The sequence below is a fragment of the Eptatretus burgeri genome, chromosome 1 (genome assembly GCF_056783735.1).
Source record: "Eptatretus burgeri isolate ZD-2024b chromosome 1, Ebu_testis_v1, whole genome shotgun sequence".
NCBI classification, from domain to species: Eukaryota; Metazoa; Chordata; class Myxini; order Myxiniformes; family Myxinidae; genus Eptatretus; species Eptatretus burgeri.
The window spans coordinates 20,652,291-20,661,646 of NC_140961.1; the positions used below are offsets into that span (position 1 = coordinate 20,652,291).

Sequence of the window (9,356 nt, forward strand, 5' to 3'; positions counted from 1 at the left end):
AGGTTGGTAGATAAAGGGATCGGTTTTTGCACCTTTTTACCTTCACCACCAAGGGTGGACTAAGGTTATGTTTTCATTCCAGTTTGACTGTCTGTCTGGTTGTCTGTGAGCAGGATATCTCAAAAAGTTACGGACGGGTTTGGGTGAAACTTGGTGCACAGGTTGAGTGTGTGACAAAAACGAATTGTTTGAATTTCGGTGAAGATCTGGATCCGAATGCGGATCCGGCCTATCAATGGGATACAAAATATAAACTGTTCAGCCTGGTGAAGGTATGCACTATATCGAGTGCCGTTCTCATTACCCTCACCAGAGGTTGTCTGTCTGTTTGTTTGTTTGTCCACACAGAACTTTAGTGTTTTTCTCTGCATCCACTTTTCAGATTGAGATGAAATTTTCACCATGGAAGAGCCTTCTCATGTAGAATGTTTTCATGATTATTATGGTGTCATAGGGCACGTGGTGTGGCAGCCATGTTGGAAAGATTGAAAAAATTTGGACCTCTGTATTCTGACACCGCACCAAAGAAAAAAAATTTAAACTTGACACATGGCAAGTACTCCTCATGAGGAATGTGATTTTTCTGACTTCATAGGCGCCTTCATTATTGCATATGTAGAACGCTATATCCGATCAGTATGAAAATTTTTGAAGGTCATCTTGGGATAAATTGGTCCACATAAAAAAAATAATAATAAAGTCATCGGTCACGTGATTCGGCAGCCGTATAGTTCTTTTTTAAATATCCTTCAAAAATCTTATTCTCTGAAATGGCTGAACAGATTGAGGCGAACCTTTACAGGTATGCCCGTCTATCTATGAGGAACAAAACGTTCACACATATGATGTCATAGGTCACATGGTTTGTCAGCCATATTGGATTTACCCTGAAACCTATTTTTAAAATCTTCTCCATAACGGCTGGACAGATCGAGGGGAAACTTCACACAAATGTTCCCCAAGCCTTGAGGATATCGGTGTATTCGTGAATAATTGAGGAGACACATGGTCTGGCAGCCATATTTGATTTAGCAAAAATCTTTAAAAAATTCTTTCTCTTGAAATGCTTCATAAATCGATGTCAACCTTGAGGTCAACCCAGTTATGATCTAGTAGTTTTGGAGAATATATGTTTTAAATTTCAACCTGATCGGACGCATGGTCTGGCAGCCAGAATTATTTAATTTTTTAATCTGGGTTCTTTTTGATTTGTTATTTTTTTGAATAAGGCTCACTTGGCTATGCCTGAATGGGTTTGAGGGTCGAGGAATGGCAGCTGAAACATGAATCCTATCCAGGTTCCTCCTGTTGACTCCATCTTTGATTCTTGCTTGGTTGGGTTCCTTCTTCTAATGACTCCAATGCAGGAGTTTACCTATTTGGTCTTCCATTTGATTTGAATTAAACGTATTTTAATCCCATTCTGAATTCAATTGAATAAAAATGAACGTCATAGGTCAGGGTCAGGTGTCCAATTAAAGCGGTGTTGCAGCAAAGTGGAACATCTCGGTGCCCGGTCATCACTGCCAACAGTTATAGGTGGCAGTTCCAGTTATGTCTCTCCTTAATTACATAACACACCAATACGACACACCAGACAAAATACACTACATAAAACTACACAAACACCACACAAAACAAGTCCTGGCGAGGGTCTGCAATCTTTGATTGCTATTTTTCTTGTTATATAATGTATTTATACACATTTTTATATGATGATAATATGGGATACACCTCATTGCCCTCACCAGAGGAGAGGGCTTTGTATTTGGGTCTGTTTGTTTGTCTGTCCGTCAGTCTGTCTGTCTGTTTGTATGTTTGTTTGTCTCTTAATCCACACAGAACGTGAGTTGTTGTTGTTGTTAGTCTTTCGGCTGCTCCCGTTAGGGGTCGCCACAGCGGATCATCCGTTATGATCCGCATACTGATTTGGCACAGGTTTTACACCAGATGCCCTTCCTGACGCAACCCTGGTCACCTCTTACGACACAGGGAGAAGGATTGGGTTTCGCCATGATTCCGGGCTGCCCTACACCCTCTCATAGCGCGGCCCAGTGCAGAGCTCCCGTCCTCAAGCGATCCTCAAACCCAAGCCTCCGAGTAGCTGGATTACAGGCGCACGCCACTACGCCCGGTCAAGGCGCACGCCACTCTGCCATTACAGGCGCCACAGAACGTGAGTATGAGTATTAATTATATTGGATGCATATATATCTTTACACCCCTTGAAACCCTCAAGTCCCCAAAGACCCAAAAGACCTCTTAAGACTCATAAGACCCTTCAAACTCCTAAGATTCTTAAAGACCTCTCAGACTTTTTAAGCCACAAGACCATTTAAGACAATTTAGACCTCTCAGACTCTTAAGACTCCTCAGACCCGTTAAGACCCCTAAGATCCTTTATATTCCTAATACTGTTAAGACCTTTCAGACTCTGAAGACCCTTTCGAGCCTTTGGAACCCTAAGACCCTTTGGGAGCCCAAAAACCATTTAAGACCCTAAAAACCCTTCAGACCATTTAGAACCCAAACATCATTAAAACCGCTAAGGCCCTTCGAGACCTCTAAAAACAAGGCTTTAGACCCCCTCAGACCCTTTAGACCGATAAGACCCTTTAGAATCCTAAGACCCTGTAAACCTTCTTAGACCCTATAGACCTGTTACACCCTTTAAAACCCATAAGATCTTTAGACTCCCTTTCTATCCTTTACACCCTTGTGGACCTTCAGACCTTTAGACTTTCACACCTTTCAGACCTTTTAATACCGCAAACCAACCCTGGTGTTGGTTTAACGGTCAGGACGGCTGGCTTAAGATCTTTGGGTCTTGAGTTGGAGGCCAGTCGTTGTGTTGAAATCACACCTGGTGGGTTGACTCAGCCTGTCACCCTTCTGAAGTTGGCAAAATGAGTACCAGCTTACTAGTAACAGGGGCACTGCATCAGTAGCACAGCTGTGCTTCTAGAAAATGATGAAACCAGCTGCCACAGGCTGCATACGAAACAACAAAAACCATGTAGACCCCTTTAACCGTTTTATCGTTTTTAAGCGTTTTAAGACCCTTGAGACTGCTTTACACCTTAAATTTCACCCCTGAGATCCCCTCAACATTTTTAAGACCCCTTAGATACTTTATACCATTTTCGGCCCTTTCGACCCATTTAGTCCTTTTGATCTTTAGACCTTCAGACCTTTGACCTTCACACATTTACAACTAGACCATTAAGACCTTTCATTTCCAATCAACGGCCTTTCATTTAGTACATCCTTCCATTTATTTGTCATACAAACTACACCACCCAAAACAAGTCCTGGCGAGGGTCTGCAATCTCCGCTTGCTCTTTCTACAGTTATATAAGGTAATTATACACTTTGTTATGTAATGATAATATGGGATATATATTATTTACACATTTCTTTGTGTGATAAAAGAAATAGTAATGTTCCCATATTAAATGTGCCTTTGGGGTGGGTGGGGATTTCTTGGTGAAATAAATAAATCTGAAATTTCCTTCGTATTTTAATATAAAGAAACGTGACATTAATAAAAGGAGCAGAGCAGTGTCTTTGTGGCTCAATGAATAGGCCCTGATCATACCATTGATTGTACATTCACTAATTCAGACGCCTCTCTCATCTCTTCTACGCGGCCTTCAGTGGATGTCTCCCTGTCTCGCAGCATGGAATCTATCAGGCTTGCCTCACCCCCTTCCCTTCACTCCACCTCCTCCAACCCCCCCCCCCAATCCCCCAACTGGTGCACACGTCAATTTCCCGCGGCCCGTTGCCACGTGCAACGCTCGTGCCGAGCCGAGCAACCTCCTCCCATACCCCCAACCCAACACCGCAAAGATGCCACCAACGGCACGTGCCGTACCCTCCTCCCCCCTCCCCTCTATTCTATTATTGCGAGGCACTCCATCACATACTGGGAAAACTCAACGCTGCCCTTGCTTGAGACCTCAGAGTGCCCTGAGTGATGACAAGAGCTGCGGCACCCGGGGTATCTCTACTTTTCTTTCGTCGGAAATACACGACGTGCAATTGTCCGTCGACCAATGACCAAGGCTGGTTGGTCTAGCGAAGTGATAGGACACCGGTGGTTAAAGTGTGGGTGATCTGTGAACTTAGTTTATAGCAAGCATTACCACTGATTACCGGACAACGAGCAATCGCCAAATTTGCCGAACGTCCCACCCTTGATTCCATCACTCGGAGAGGTCTTCAGGCTCCGCCGAGCACCGCTGCGTACCATCACCATCACCTGGACGAGGAACAGGCTTCGAACAATCTCTTTGACTTCGTTTCTCCGCTGGGTATCAGAAATACGAGAACTTATTATGGCCTCCATCACTTTACTCAATGATGACAGATCCCTCTTTATGCTCCAACAAATTTCAAGCTGCGTCTTTCATGTGGAAGCTTTGCTGAGACCTCAGTGCACTTTACCCAGAGTTCCATGGGCAGTGGTGCAAATATAGGTCGACTTAACCGAGCTGTACTGCACGACTAAGACATGGAAATGTATGCTTCTCTTGATCCGCTCATAGACCGGAGGTACAGTGGTGGGTGGCAGATACATCCTGTTAGCCAGGATCCATGCGATACGTCGTTCCTGGTCCCACAACAGTGAGGAAGTCCACATTTGAGATATAGCTTTTCGTCTCTATTCCAGCATAACCAATATTTTTTTCCATAATTTTTATTTGCTATTATGGGGTTTATAGAAAATCGTCCATTTTGGATCGGCTACATTTTGCATCGAGTGAATGTGCTGTGAAGCTTGTGCTATAAAACTTCCTTTTTTTGCCAACGCTATTGTCTGTGTCTCCATGGGAACAGTACATCAACTTTCTTCCCTTTCATTGTGTGCCATTATATCTCCATTGTACGTGTATTTATTTGCCGTCTTTGTTCTGGCCTCCTCCGCTCTCGCTCAGGCAAGCCTCGTCCAATTTAGAAAATAAACAAATAAATATCCCTGGGTGTTCTGAATCAGCTGCTTTAATGGAAGCAGAAATGGAGAAAGCTAAAAATGGAGATTCATTCACAAAGACTTCCAGCCGGCCTGGTGCGTTGTCCAACACTGGAAGTCAAGACTGGGATACCACGGTACTCTTAATGATGTCATAAAAATGTCTACACTTGCAAGTGGACCCGTAACGTAGCAAGAAGCTTACCGCAACAAGATGCGTGAGCAATATATACGAGAAGATCAGCCACACGAGGAGGTCATTTGGCCCGCCATGTCTGTGCAACATCAACCCCGCATGACCCCAATCTATCAGTTTATCGACTTAATTCCACTGTGGAGGTTGAGTGAGAAGGGGTAGGGGGCCTGGGGGTGGAGTAGTGGGAAGGGTAGGGGGTGGTTGGAGGAGTAGGGAGGAAAAACACTGGAACATGTACAGCCACAGAGACATTTTGCATGGATGATGGAGCAATCATAAGGTTCTAATATCTCGTCCCAAGGACATGTAGATCGCCCTGGACATACAAGAATTACAAAAGGTATTCTTAAAAACGTATTGACCCAAGATTTTGATATATGTTGGTTACAAAAGCGAGATACATACGTGAGCGATGTACAAGCTTACTGGTTTATGGGAAAGGAGAGACAGAGGGCACCGCGGAGAGAGAGAGAGAGAGAGAGAGAGAGAGAGAGAGAGAGAGAGAGAGAGAGAGAGAGAGAGAGAGAGAGAGAGAGAGAGAGAGAGAGAGAGAGAGAGCATGTGAATTACCGAGCACAATCCCATTCTGATTTGCTCACTGGAGACGATGTAAATGGGGGGACGAGATGAATAAACAATGACACGGGCATGATGTAAGCGGGAAGGTTACTCGGGAGAAACAGAAAATTACCAAAAATGCCCGAGCAGACACATATCCGTATATAATGATGACAGAGATGTGAAAATGAGGAAAGGGAGATTGCGCCGAGAAGGAAGTATTAAGTGTACGGATGAGCTCGGAATTGCAAATACATCATTCGGCGGTGAAATGTGCCTTCGCGCGAATGGAGGGGGGAATACCCATCTATCCGAGTCTTTTAGCAATCAGAAAGCATACTCCCTTGGCTTGATCATGTGAGTCCGTTTTCATGGTGCAATTGCTGCAATCAGCGGCCAAGGGTTGCAGCAGCGGTGAGTCATACTGTGCCCCCTGATAGCGCACTCTACTTTGCCCAAGTGTTGGCGGTTTGAACAAGTTGTGGAATGCCATCGTGTTCTTTTTCAAGAGTTTGATCCTTTTGTGGCTTGAACTCATTCGGAGCACCCAGGAAGGTCGCTGTGACCTACATTTGCGGTTTCCGTTTATAAAGTGGTTTGAGGATGTCGCGGTGTGACAAAATGGCCTGCACCCGTGTCCATGCGGTCCTTGTTCTTCCTTCTCAGGCACACGTAGGAGCTTGTACACAAATCACGTACACGACATTAACACATTTGTCGACATCGGTGTACATTAGATGAATTGCCAGGACATTAGTAGACAATGAACCAACAAATATAATATGGTATATGACATACAGTCAGTGCCGGATTAAGCCTCGGCTGGCCCTAAGGCACATTTTGAAATTTTAGAGAATGGTCTGAAAAATTTAAATTCGATCTCGGCCTCATGGAAATGGACCCCAGACAAAAGATGAACTGATTCAAGAACAAAATATTAAATACAAAAAAAGACAAATATTTAATGTGAAAAGAATTTTTGGCCCAAATTTTTGGCTGGCCCTAAGGCACATGCCTTGTCTGCCTTATGGATAATCCAGCACTGGGTGGTGCAAGGTTTGGTATATGTGATCGTATTTGGTTTCCCTCTGTCATGAGCCAATTGGGGGTGGGGGGGTTCTGATGGGATTATTTATTATATCCAATCCAGGTGTGCAGCGTACTTGTTGTTCAACAGCTAATCGGGGAAATCTGACCGCTGTTAAAGGGAAACACTTCTGCAGATCGTTTTGGAGTGATGACGTCATTGTTGGTCAATGCCAAAAACTTGAGTTTCAATACGAGAAACTTTGGACGATCGTGATGTTTCAAGTACTGTTCTGGTCTTGCGTACGGTAGCTTGCTGCCGAGGTAGCTATTATTTCTTGGAAGCGTGGCTGCGCCGCTGATGCTGTGTCCTTCCACCAGTACACTGGTACTCATTTCACCTGCCTCAGAAGGACGACAGGCTGAGTCAACCCCATCTGATGTTAATTCAGCAGCCAACCGATAGGGCTCGAAGTCAGGACCCTCAGATCCCAAGCCAGCCACCCAAACCACTAAGCCAACACCAGGCTGTTTCAAATACTTGTAGTATACCTTTCGTCAGTGCCAATTTGTTAGATTTACTTGTCCAACCAATGGCAGTCGTGTAGACGTGGTTTTTATGACTTTTTTATCTTGTTTTGAACCAATCATTTTGCTCCACACTACTATCGGGCTCTTGGACCTCCTCCTCGGGAAGCCGGCGTTGAGAAAAGTTTGAATAGAATGGTTACGGATGCTTCCCTGCCTGGTGGCTCACTATTTACGAAGTCATGGAAATGACTTCCTGAGTGAGTTTCACTTGAGTTAAACAAAAGTTCACTGGAGTTAAACTGCATTCGCAGCCCTATCTTCAGCGTCTGTTCGTGGCCCCATCCTCCAGCAGCACTTTTGTTCTCTGCACCCACAGATTCGTACCACATTCCCCGCGTCGCGGTTCTATCTTCAGTGGTTTTTCGCCCCTTTTAACTGTGGGACAACTACCATTGAACCCCTTTTGGTGAGCAGCTTATTCCTCGGGGCACTAACCATTTATGTCACCCGCGTCACCGAGTGGATCATGTTATTTTGGGGACGTGACGCCGAATCGGCCCACCGGTGATACGCCATTTCCTGCTTCCCATTGAACTTGTGACAGTATTCACCCGCACCCAAGCTAAACAGCTTATGGGATACCACTCAGTTTGGATGAAGTCATCAACCTTTAGTGGTGAGTAGAAGTCGATAACTCCATTTTCTCTATATTGAAAGACAACTTGTGAAATAATTGCTCCTGAGAATATGGAGCAAGTTCGCGCGTCGGAGGAAATGAGATTTGGTTTCCTTTCGTGTGGATATAGTATATATACCAGTGGGTATACTTATAAGTCAATGACGGGTGATGGGATGGGATGGGATAGGTTTTGATAGAACAGGACGGGCATAGGGAAACAACAACAACAACAATGACAACAATCCCATGAAGATTGGGCTCGAAGCACCACCCACAGGAATTCTGTGACGTCATCCGGCATGGTAAATGCTTGATGAAAAGTTTACTTTTGAGTGAAGCCAATGGAATAAAATAAGCTGCAAGTAAATTTATGTTGTGGAAGTAAAATTGTAAGACATTGTTACCTCTGCCACCGAAGCTGGAAGGAGGTTATGTTTTCACCCCTCTCTGTGTGTTACTTACGAAATCTTTGGATGACTTCCGTCCTCTGTTTGTGTGTTTGTTTGTTTGTGTGTGTGTTTGTGTGTTTGTTTGTAGGCACGATAACTCGAGAACGGAACAATATCAAATTACACCACGTGATTCAGGAGGGTGATGGCTCGTGCTGATTAGATTTTGGTCAAAATCGGTCAAAGGTCAAGGTCACAGTGAGGTCAAACATTCGATTTTTGATGGTTTGGTACAGAATCATCGTAGAAACTTCTGGTTTGCGTCGCTACCTTCTCTAGAGACAGCTTTTATTAGACAAGGTCAGAGGTCAAGTTGACGATTTCATAAGTACCAGTCTATGACTGCTTGTTTGTTTGTTTGTTTGTGTGAAGGATGTCTCAAAAAGTTTTGGTTGATTGATTTTGGTGATTTTGGTGAAGATCCGAATCTGGAAGTGGACACGAGAGTTATTTAATTTTATAAGTGATTCTTCACCATTGAGAGATGGGGCCAAAAACGATAATATAGCATGATATTTCAAAAATGTATTGGGCCCGATATGTTCTCTTGCATCAGGCATTACGTGGTGGAGGTATGCGCTCTACCAAGTGTCCTAGTTATTTATGCTTCTAAAGTTTGGTGATGTGCGAAGCTTTGAGAGAGGAGATCTGAAACATGACAGACAAAATGGCTGACACCGTCCTTCAATTCAAAGATGAAGACACCGCTGACGTCATGTTTTGCATCATTATATAATCTCTGTGACATCAAACCAAAAGGAACTCGTCTTGATAACACAACAAAATAGTGAAAGGAATTTTGATTTTAAGGGTGGGGGATTAAAAATGAAATGATCATTAAACTCGTCTTATACTGATTAGTCATTGCCACTTTGGACTGTGAACCACTCTCCTGGGACCATGAAGACTGGGTTGTGCATCACAAGCCATGTCTGTATTTCC

General features: G+C 44.0%; 1 pseudogene; it reads right to left on the reverse strand.

The window, feature by feature from the left end:
* Positions 1-1,995: 1,995 nt before the first annotated feature.
* Positions 1,996-2,136, reverse strand: LOC147033978 (signal recognition particle RNA; annotated as a pseudogene).
* Between the last annotated feature and the right edge of the window lie 7,220 nt (positions 2,137-9,356).